The sequence below is a fragment of the Oncorhynchus mykiss genome, chromosome 17 (genome assembly GCF_057628025.1).
Source record: "Oncorhynchus mykiss isolate SJ-2025 chromosome 17, ASM5762802v1, whole genome shotgun sequence".
NCBI classification, from domain to species: Eukaryota; Metazoa; Chordata; class Actinopteri; order Salmoniformes; family Salmonidae; genus Oncorhynchus; species Oncorhynchus mykiss.
Genome location: NC_143038.1, coordinates 76715001 through 76725000, shown reverse-complemented (window position 1 = coordinate 76725000; position 10000 = coordinate 76715001). Strand labels below are relative to the sequence as shown.

Below are 10000 nucleotides of genomic sequence, written 5' to 3'. Positions count from 1 at the left end.
TACCCTACCCTACACTACCCTACACTACACTACCCTAAACTTCCTTATCCGGCATTACCCTACACTACCCTACCCTACCCGGCACTACCCTACACTACCCTACCCGGCATTACCCTACACTACACTACCCTACCCTACCCGGCATTACCCCACACTACCCTACCCGGCATTACCCTGCACTACCCTACCCTATCCTAACCGACCCGGTATTACCCTACACTACCCTACACTACCCTATCCTACCCAGCATTATCCTACACGACCCTACCCGGCATTACCCTATCCTACCCGGCATTACCCTACACTACCCTACACTACCCTACCCTACCCGGCATTACCCTACTCTACCCTACACTACCCTACACAGCATTATCCTACACTACCCTACACTACCCTACCCGGCATTACCCTACAATAGCCTACACTACACTATCCTACACTACCCTACCCGGCACTGCACTACCCTATCCTACCCGGCACTACCCTACACTACACAACCCGCCATTACCCTACACTACCCTACACTACACAACCCTACACTACCCTACACTACCCTACCATACCCGGCATTACCCTACACTACCCTACACTACCCTACCCGGCATTACCCTACTCTACCCGGCATTACCCTACAATAGCCTACACTACACTATCCTACACGACCCTACCCGGCACTAACCTACACTACCTTACACTACACTACCCTACACTACCCTACCAGGCATTACCCTACACTACCCTACTCTACCCGGCATTACCCCACCCTACCCGGCATTACCCTACAATACCCTACACTACACTACCCTACACTACCCTACCCGGCACTAACCTACACTACCTTACACCACACTACCCTACACTACCCTACCAGGCACTACCCTACACTATCCTACACTACCCTACTCGGCACTGCACTACCCTATCCTACCCGGCACTACCCTACACTACACAACCCGCCATTACCCTACACTACCCTACACTACACAACCCTACACTACCCTACACTACCCTACCATACCCGGCATTACCCTACACTACCCTACACTACCCTACCCGGCATTACCCTACTCTACCCGGCATTACCCTACAATAGCCTACACTACACTATCCTACACGACACTACCCGGCACTAACCTACACTACCTTACACTACACTACCCTACACTACCCTACCAGGCATTACCCTACACTACCCTACTCTACCCGGCATTACCCCACCCTACCCGGCATTACCCTACAATACCCTACACTACACTACCCTACACTACCCTACCCGGCACTAACCTACACTACCTTACACCACACTACCCTACACTACCCTACCAGGCACTACCCTACACTACACTACAGTACCCTACTCTACACTACCCTACAGTATCCTACACTACCCGACACTACCCTACAGTACACAACCCTACCCCACACTACCCTACACTACCCTAAACAACCCTACCCCACACTACCCTACACTACCCTACACAACCCTACACTACCCGACACTACCCTACACTACCTTACACTACCTTACCCTACCCTACACTACCTTACACTACCTTATACTACCCTACACTAAACTACCCGACACTACTCTACACTACCTTACACTACCCTACACCACCTTACACTACCCTACCCTACCCTACACTACCCGACACTACCCTACACTACCTAACACTACCCTACACTACCCAACAGTACCCTACACTACCCGACACATACCCTACACTACCCAACACTACGCTACCCTACCCTACCCGACACTACCTGACACTACCTTACACTACCCTACCCTACCCTACACTACCCGACACTAAACTAAACTAAATCAAATCAAATCAAATCAAATGTATTTATATAGCCCTTCGTACATCAGCTGATATCTCAAAGTGCTGTACAGAAACCCAGCCTAAAACCCCAAACAGCAAGCAATGCAGGTGTAGAAGCACGGTGGCTAGGAAAAACTCCCTAGAAAGGCCAAAACCTAGGAAGAAACCTAGAGAGGAACCAGGCTATGTGGGGTGGCCAGTCCTCTTCTCGCTGTGCCGGGTGGAGATTATAACAGAACATGGCGAAGATGTTCAAATGTTCATAAATGACCAGCATGGTCGAATAATAATAAGGCAGAACAGTTGAAACTGGAGCAGCAGCACGGTCAGGTGGACTGGGGACAGCAAGGAGTCATCATGTCAGGTATTCCTGGGGCATGGTCCTAGGGCTCAGGTCCTCCGAGAGAGAGAAAGAAAAAGAGAATTAGAGAGAGCATATGTGGGATGGCCAGTCCTCTTCTGGCTGTGCCGGATGGAGATTATAACAGAACATTGCCAAGATGTTCAAATGTTCATAAATGACCAGCATGGTCGAATAATAATAAGGCAGAACAGTTGAAACTGGAGCAGCAGCACGGCCAGGTGGACTGGGGACAGCAAGGAGTCATCATGTCAGGTAGTCCTGGGGCATGGTCCTAGGGCTCAGGTCCTCCGAGAGAGAGAAAGAAAGAGAGAAGGACAGAATTAGAGAACGCACACTTAGATTCACACAGGACACCGAATAGGACAGGAGAAGTACTCCAGATATAATAAACTGACCCTAGCCCCCCGACACATAAACTACTGCAGCATAAATACTGGAGGCTGAGACAGGAGGGGTCAGGAGACACTGTGGCCCCATCCGAGGACACCCCCGGACAGGGCCAAACAGGAAGGACATAACCCCACCAACTTTGCCAAAGCACAGCCCCCACACCACTAGAGGGATATCTTCAACCACCAACTTACCATCCTGAGACAAGGCTGAGTATAGCCCACAAAGACCTTCGCCACGGCACAACCCAAGGGGGCGCCAACCCAGACAGGATGACCACATCAGTGAATCAACCCACTCGGGTGACGCACCCCCTCCAGGGACGGCATGAGAGAGCCCCAGTAAGCCAGTGACTCAGCTCCTGTAATAGGGTTAGAGGCAGAGAATCCCAGTGGAAAGAGGGGAACCGGCCAGGCAGAGACAGCAAGGGCGGTTCGTTGCTCCAGAGCCTTTCCGTTCACCTTCCCACTCCTGGGCCAGACTACACTCAATCATATGACCCACTGAAGAGATGAGTCTTCAGTAGAGACTTAAAGGTTGAGACCGAGTTTGCGTCTCTGACATGGGTAGGCAGACCGTTCCATAAAAATGGAGCTCTATAGGAGAAAGCCCTGCCTCCAGCTGTTTGCTTAGAAATTCTAGGGACAATTAGGAGGCCTGCGTCTTGTGACCGTAGCGTACGTGTAGGTATGTACGGCAGGACCAAATCAGAGAGATAGGTAGGAGCAAGCCATTGTAATGCTTTGTAGGTTAGCAGTAAAACCTTGAAATCAGCCCTTGCTTTGACAGGAAGCCAGTGTAGAGAGGCTAGCACTGGAGTAATATGATCAATTTTTTTGGTTCTAGTCAGGATTCTAGCAGCTGTATTTAGCACTAACTGAAGTTTATTTAGTGCTTTATCCGGGTAGCTGGAAAGTAGAGCATTGCAGTAGTCTAGCCTAGAAGTGACAAAAGCATGGATTAATTTTTCTGCATCATTTTTGGACAGAAAGTTTCTGATTTTTGCAATGTTACGTAGATGGAAAAAAGCTGTCCTTGAAATGGTCTTGATATGTTCTTCAAAAGAGAGATCAGGGTCCAGAGTAACGCCGAGGTCCTTCACAGTTTTATTTGAGACGACTGTACAACCATTAAGATTAATTGTCAGATTCAACAGAAGATCTCTTTGTTTCTTGGGACCTAGAACAAGCATCTCTGTTTTGTCCGAGTTTAAAAGTAGAAAGTTTGCAGCCATCCACTTCCTTATGTCTGAAACACATGCTTCTAGCAAGGGCAATTTTGGGGCTTCACCATGTTTCATTGAAATGTACAGCTGTGTGTCATCCGCATAGCAATGAAAGTTAACATTATGTTTTCGAATAACATCCCCAAGAGGTAAAATATATAGTGAAAACAATAGTGGTCCTAAAACGGAACCTTGAGGAACACCGACATTTACAGTTAATTTGTCAGAGGACAAACCATTCACAGAGACAAACTGATATCTTTCCGACAGATAAGATCTAAACCAGGCCAGAACTTGTCCTTGTAGACCAATTTGGGTTTCTAATCTCTCCAAAAGAATGTGGTGATTGATGGTATCAAAAGCAGCACTAAGGTCTAGGAGCACGAGGACTACCCTACACTACCCTACAGTATCCGACACTACCCGACAATACACTACACTACCCGACACAACCCAACCCTACCCCACACTACCCTACACTACCTTACACTACCTTCTCTACCCTACACTACCTTACACTACCTTACACTACCCTACACTACACTACCCGACACTACCCTACACTACCCTACACTACCTTACACTACCCTACACTACCTTTCACCACCCCACCCTACCCAACACTACCCTACACTACCTGACACTACCTTACACTACCCAACACTACCCTACACTACCCGACACAACCCAACCCTACCCCACACTACCCTACACTACCTTACACTACCTTCTCTACCCTACACTACCTTACACTACCTTACACTACCCTACACTACACTACCCGACACTACCCTACACTACCCTACACTACCTTACACTACCCTACACTACCTTTCACCACCCCACCCTACCCAACACTACCCTACACTACCTGACACTACCTTACACTACCCAACACTACCCTACACTACCCGACACAACCCAACCCTACCCCACACTACCCTACACTACCTTACACTACCTTCTCTACCCTACACTACCTTACACTACCTTACACTACCCTACACTACACTACCCACACTACCCTACACTACCCTACACTACCCTACACAACCCTACACTACCAGACACTACCCTACACTACCTTACACTACCTTCTCTACCCTACACTACCTTACACTACATTACACTACCCTACACTACACTACCCGACAATACACTACACTACCCGATACAACCCAATCCTACCCCACACTACCCTACACTACCCTACACAACCCTACACTACCCGACACTACCCTACACTACCTTACACTACCTTCTCTACCCTACACTACCTTACACTACCTTACACTACCCTACACTACACTACCCGACACTACCCTACACTACCCTACACTACCTTACACTACCCTACACTACCTTTCACCACCCCACCCTACCCAACACTACCCTACACTACCCTACACTACCTTACACTACCCAACACTACCCTACACTACCCGACACTACCCAACACTACCCAACACCACCCGACACTAAACTACACTACCCGGCACTACCCTAGACTACTTTACACCACTCGACATTACCTGACACTACCCTACACTACCCGACACTTCCCTACACTACCCTTCACACTTCTACCCTACACTAGCCAACACTACCCTTCACAATTCTACCCTACACTACCCTACACTACCCGACACTAACCGACACTACCCGAAACTACCCTACAAGATTCTACCCTATACTACCCGATCCTACGCTACACTACCCAAAACTACTCGATACTACCCTACACTACCTTACACTACCTTACCTTACCCTATCCTACACTACCTGACACTACCCGACACTAACCTACACTATCCAACACTACCCGACACTACCCTACACTACCCTACACTACCCGACACTACCCGACACTACCTTACACTACCCTACACTACTGTACCCGACACAACCCCACACTACCCGACACTACCCTACACTACCCATCACTAGCCGACACTACCCGACACTACCCCACACTACCCCACACTACCCGATACTACCCGACACTACCCGACACCAACCTACACTACCTGGCACTACCATATACTACCCGACACTACCCTACACTACCCTACAATACTCTACACTACCCCCAGCTACCCGACACTACTCTACACTACTCTACACTACCCTACACTTCCCTATACTACCCTTCACAATTCTATCCTACACTACCCTTCACTACCCGACACTACCCGACACTACCCGATACTACCCTACACTACCTTACACTACCTTACCTTACCCTATCCTACACTACCTGACACTACCCGACACTAACCTACACTATCCAACACTACCCGACACTACCCTACACTACCCTACACTACCCGACACTACCCGACACTACCTTACACTACCCTACACTACTGTACCCGACACAACCCCACACTACCCGACACTACCCTACACTACCCATCACTAGCCGACACTACCCGACACTACCCCACACTACCCCACCCTACCCAACACTACCCTACACTACCTGACACTACCTTACACTACCCAACACTACCCTACACTACCCGACACAACCCAACCCTACCCCACACTACCCTACACTACCCTACACTACCCTACACAACCCTACACTACCAGACACTACCCTACACTACCTTACACTACCTTCTCTACCCTACACTACCTTACACTACATTACACTACCCTACTCTACACTACCCGACAATACACTACACTACCCGACACAACCCAATCCTACCCCACACTACCCTACACTACCCTACACAACCCTACACTACCCGACACTACCCTACACTACCTTACACTACCTTCTCTACCCTACACTACCTTACACTACCTTACACTACCCTACACTACACTACCGACACTACCCTACACTACCCTACACTACCTTACACTACCCTACACTACCTTTCACCACCCCACCCTACCCAACACTACCCTACACTACCCTAGACTACCTTACACTACCCAACACTACCCTACACTACCCGACACTACCCAACACTACCCAACACCACCCGACACTAAACTACACTACCCTTCACAATTCTACCCTACACTACCCTACACTACCCGACACTAACCGACACTACCCGAAACTACCCTACAAGATTCTACCCTATACTACCCGATCCTACGCTACACTACCCAAAACTACTCGATACTACCCTACACTACCTTACACTACCTTACCTTACCCTATCCTACACTACCTGACACTACCCGACACTAACCTACACTATCCAACACTACCCGACACTACCCTACACTACCCTACACTACCCGACACTACCCGACACTACCTTACACTACCCTACACTACTGTACCCGACACAACCCCACACTACCCGACACTACCCTACACTACCCATCACTAGCCGACACTACCCGACACTACCCCACACTACCCCACACTACACGATACTACCCGACACTACCCGACACCAACCTACACTACCTGGCACTACCATATACTACCCGACACTACCCGACACTACCCTACAATACTCTACACTACCCCCAGCTACCCGACACTACTCTACACTACTCTACACTACCCTACACTTCCCTATACTACCCTTCACAATTCTATCCTACACTACCCTTCACTACCCGACACTACCCGACACTACCCGATACTACCCTACACTACCTTACACTACCTTACCTTACCCTATCCTACACTACCTGACACTACCCGACACTAACCTACACTATCCAACACTACCCGACACTACCCTACACTACCCTACACTACCCGACACTACCCGACACTACCTTACACTACCCTACACTACTGTACCCGACACAACCCCACACTACCCGACACTACCCATACACTACCCATCGCTAGCCGACACTACCCGACACTACCCCACACTACCCCACACTACCCGATACTACCCAACACTACCCTACACTACCCTACAATACTCTACACTACCCCCAGCTACCCGACACTACTCTACACTAATCTACACTACCCTACACTTCCCTATACTACCCTTCACAATTCTATCCTACACTACCCTTCACTACCCGACACTACCCGACACTACCCGACACTACCCTACACAATTCTACCTAACACTACCCAACACTATCCGAAACTACCTTACACTACCCGAAACTACCCTACACTATCCAACACTACCTGACACTAACCTCACTACCCAACACTACCCTACACTACCCAACACTAACCTCACTACCCAACACTACCCGACACTACCTTACACTACCCTACACTACCCTACTTTACTGTACCCGACACAACCCTACACTACCCTACACTACCCGACACTACCCAACACTACCCGATACTAACCTCACTACCCAACACTACCTTACACTACCCGACACTAACCTACACTACCCGACACTACCCTCACTACCCGACACTACCTTACACTACCCTACACTACCCTACTTTACTGTACCCGACACAACCCTACACTACCCTACACTACCCGACACTACCCAACACTACCCAACACTAACCTACACTACCCAACACTACCCAACACTACCCAACACGACCCAACACTACCTTACACTACCAAACACTACCCAACACTACCCTACACTACCCGAAGCTACCCGACAGTACCCGACACAACCTGACACTACCCGACAGTAGCCGACACTACACTACACTACCCGGTACTACCCTACACTACTCTACACTACCCAACACTGTTCTACCATACACTACCAGACACTACCCAAACTACCCTAAACAATTCTACCCTTTACTACCCAATACTATCTGACACTACCCTACACTACCCTACACTACCCGACACTACACTACACTACCCTACACTGCCCGACACTACCTGACATTACCCTAAACTACCCTACACTACCCTACACTACCCTACACTACTCTACTCTACCTAACACTAACAGACACTACTCCACACTAACTCACACTACCCTACACTACCCAACACTACACTACTCTACATTACCCTACACTTCCCTACACTACCCTTCACAATTCTATCCTACACTACCCAACACTACCCGACACTACCCTATACCACCCTACCCGACACTACCCGGCACTACCCTATACCACCCTACCCAACACTACCCTACACTACCAACACTATTCTACCCAACACTACCCGACACTACCCGGCTGTGCTCTACACTTTCTACCCGACACTACCCTACACTGCCCTACACTATTCTACATTATCCCACACTACCCTACACTACCCGACACTATTCTATCCGACACTACCCTAAACTACACTACACTACCGACACTACCCGACACTACTTTACACTGCCTTACACCACATTACTTTACACTACCCTACACTACCCTAAACTATTCTTCCATACACTACTGACGCTACATGACACTACGCTAACATACACTACCCGACACTACCCTACACTACCCAATACTACCCAACACTACCCGACAATACCCGGCATTACCCTACACAATTCTACCCAACACTAGCCGACCCAATCTGACACTAACCTACACTACCCGACACTACCCGGCAGTACTCTACACTATTCTACCCTACACTACCCTACACTACCCTACAATACTTTACACTACCTGACACTACCCGACACTACCCTACACTGCCCGACACTACCTGACACTACCCTAAACTACCCTACACTACCCTACACTACCCTACACTACTCTACTCTACCTAACACTAACAGACACTACTCCACACTAACTCACACTACCCTACACTACCCAACACTACACTACTCTACATTACCCTACACTTCCCTACACTACCCTTCACAATTCTATCCTACACTACCCAACACTACCCGACACTACCCTATACCACCCTACCCGACACTACCCGGCACTACCCTATACCACCCTACCCAACACTACCCTACACTACCAACACTATTCTACCCAACACTACCCGACACTACCCGGCTGTGCTCTACACTTTCTACCCGACACTACCCTACACTGCCCTACACTATTCTACATTATCCCACACTACCCTACACTACCCGACACTATTCTATCCGACACTACCCTAAACTACACTACACTACCGACACTACCCGACACTACTTTACACTGCCCTACACCACATTACTTTACACTACCCTACACTACCCTAAACTATTCTTCCATACACTACTGACGCTACATGACACTACGCTAACATACACTACCCGACACTACCCTACACTACCCAATACTACCCA

At 49.0% G+C, this 10000-nt stretch overlaps 1 protein-coding gene and 1 long non-coding RNA gene across 2 annotated transcripts in view; one reads left to right on the top strand and one right to left on the bottom strand.

The window, feature by feature from the left end:
* Positions 1-10000, top strand: part of LOC110494834 (large ribosomal subunit protein eL29) — a 103231-nt gene that overhangs the window by 71494 nt on the left and 21737 nt on the right. The window lies entirely within an intron of this gene.
* LOC149976510 (uncharacterized) overlaps positions 2307-10000 on the bottom strand; it is a 989396-nt gene continuing 981702 nt past the window's right edge. The window contains exon 3 of the long non-coding RNA XR_016488113.1: positions 2307-2475. This is a non-coding gene — a long non-coding RNA (uncharacterized LOC149976510). The remainder of the gene's footprint in view (positions 2476-10000) is intronic.